We start from the raw sequence: 2,738 nt of genomic DNA on the forward strand, positions 1-2,738 counted from the left end.
AAAATAATACATTCAAGGGACGGCAAATAAATTTATTTTATTTACATCTGCACTGGAACTATAAGAGGAAGTGACACTGAGCATTTAAAATATTAACTTCACTTTACAAGTTGTACATCTGAGCTGTAGTTACACTGTGTCGCCCATTTCATGTATTTTATCTTGGGCTGAAACTCTTAATCATATTAATTGATTATTTAAATAATCATAAACTAATTTGGTAATTGATTAATCGTTAACTGGAGTATAGGGCCACTAAAATGTGCCTTTAGCCGACAGAGCGACCCACTTAGAGCAGGAAGTATACCAAGATTGTAAAACTTTTTGTAAAAAAATTACCAGACATTAATGTTTCTACTAATTTACTTATGGAGGAAATGGTGGAAATCTAGAAAAATAGAATTAATGTAAATAGAGTTCCTCTGTTTGTCTTTACTCTATTTCTAGAAGTAGAAGTCGATCAAATAGAACTATTTTTATGTGGGAAAACAAAAAATCTTTAGCATCCTTCTCATGTTGTTATGTTCTATGAAAGAAATAACACCTGTCATTTATACCTGAACTGCCTCAAAAATGAAAACAGTAATAGCAGAGAAATATTGGTAAAAGGGAATCAGAAATGTTGATAGTTTACAGTCTTTGTTCATTTTAACAGCAGTTTTCTGAACTCCTGTCTGACTCAGAATATTTAGTTTTATTAAAGAAATCCTAACGTTGGTTACTTACATTTCTCAAATCAGAACACTCTCCTGCTTCTTTACAGACCTACAATCAGAAGCTTTCACCTATTTTAGCGTAGTTAATATTTAGTTTTTTAATTGTACTACTTTCGTAGCCTATTTATAACCGCAGTATTCTAGCGTCATTTTTTTGTATTATTTTGCGCTCCAAGCATGCACGCATGGAAACATACAGACTAGAAAACAAACAATCAGAAAGAGAAAAGGAGGAACTTAAGGCAGAAAAATCAGAGAGTGGAGTTAAACAGCGCAGCACTGAAAACGTGCTGCTACCAGGCAGAGGAGCTGGGAGAGGAAAATAAGCCACTGCTGCAACAACGCTGTATATCAAATTATAAACATGTTGTTCACATTGAATTATTGGTAGGGACAATTAGGTCGGTCCAAAATTTTGGCAGGGACATGTCCCTATGGTCCCTATGCAAACCTACGGACATATGGTAGGAAGCTAAAAGTCTGGTGTCTAATGGCGGTGATGTTGCAGCAAGTCTCAGAGAAACTTCGCCAAAGGCAGAGAGAACATTCAGCATGATCACGATTTAAAACACACAGCATGAGCAGTGCAAAGACGGTAAGAATGTGAAAACATTAATATTGTGCAGTTTTCCAGCAAGAATCATGACTTGTTGTCAATAAAATGACACGGGAATGGAGCTAAAGATCATGATGACGGCAAGTAGTCCTCACTGCTAAAATACAGTCCGTTAGCTTAAACACCAGGGTGTTTTCATCATTGCTGGGGATTTTAATCAATCTAACTTAAAGACTGTGCTCCCTTTTTTTAACCAACTTTGCAACTCGGCTTAGAACACTCCTCCCCCACCTCGGGTCATCGGATCACCTATCTGTCATGCTAATTCCAGCATACAGGCCCCAGGTGAAGGAAGTCAGTGTGGTCTGAGGGGGCCATGGAGACACTCCAGGACTGTTTTGAAAGCTCTGACTGGACCATGCTCAAAGCTGCAGCAACTTATGACAACAAGATAAATATTGATGAGTATGCCACGACTGTGTCAATCTACATCAACATATGCATTGAGGATGTAAGCACCACAAATAACATCCCCACACGGGCCAACCAACGACCGTTGATGAATGGGGAGGTTCGGAAATCGCTAAAACCTCGAAACTCAGCTTTCAAGTCTGGTGTTAACGAGGTACTGAGGACATCGCGTGCCAATTTGAACCGTGCCAATAGATCAGAGAAGCAGAACCACAGCCGTAAGATCCTAGATCTCTTCTACGACGCCAGCAACACATGCTGCCTGAGCAGCTGAGGAACAACTGACAGTTTCTTGCACCAGCTAGCATGGCGTATGTGCTGGGAGGAGTTTGTTCGCACAGAGGAGACTGTTGAGGGCGATAAAGAAGCGGGTTCAGCAGACAAGGTGTACAAGCAGGTCAGTGGTGCTCTGGGTGGAGTTGGCTAGTCGAGAAACTGAGATGCAGCAGTTTGTTTATTCTACTCAATCTCATCAAACAGTCCAGTTATTTGAAGAGCAGCAAGGAGCTCATACTGTCTTTCACAAATCTCTTTTAGCTTAAAGGCTGCACTCTTCCACGGAGAATGGAAAGAGGAAATGTTGTCCAAGGTGAGACTTAGACTATGACTTAGACAACTTTTATTTTCATTTTGTATACAAAGAGTGTGTACAAAACAAAATTTCATTTAGTACAACTTTTCATACAGAAAAAGAACATTTCCATTACATAAAGTGTAGCAGTGATCAAGTGTAAGCAGTGTGGGATAAAAAACATGGTGCAAAATACATGCATTGATATGGAAGCTCCGAAGCATTATGGAGCAAATATGCAGTGTTTTTGGTTTGGTGTTATCAGTGTGATGCAGAATTTGTGACATGATTTAGAGTTTTTTTCAACAGTTCATCAGTGTGATGGCGGTGGGGAAGAGGCTGCTGCAGAACCTGCTGGTCCTGCATTGAATGCTGGGAAGCCTCTTCCCAGAGGGCAGCAGGGAGAACAGTCCATGGTGGGGGG

Source organism: Cyprinodon variegatus, unplaced genomic scaffold (genome assembly GCF_000732505.1).
Source record: "Cyprinodon variegatus isolate N-32 unplaced genomic scaffold, C_variegatus-1.0 Scaffold269, whole genome shotgun sequence".
NCBI lineage: Eukaryota > Metazoa > Chordata > Actinopteri > Cyprinodontiformes > Cyprinodontidae > Cyprinodon > Cyprinodon variegatus.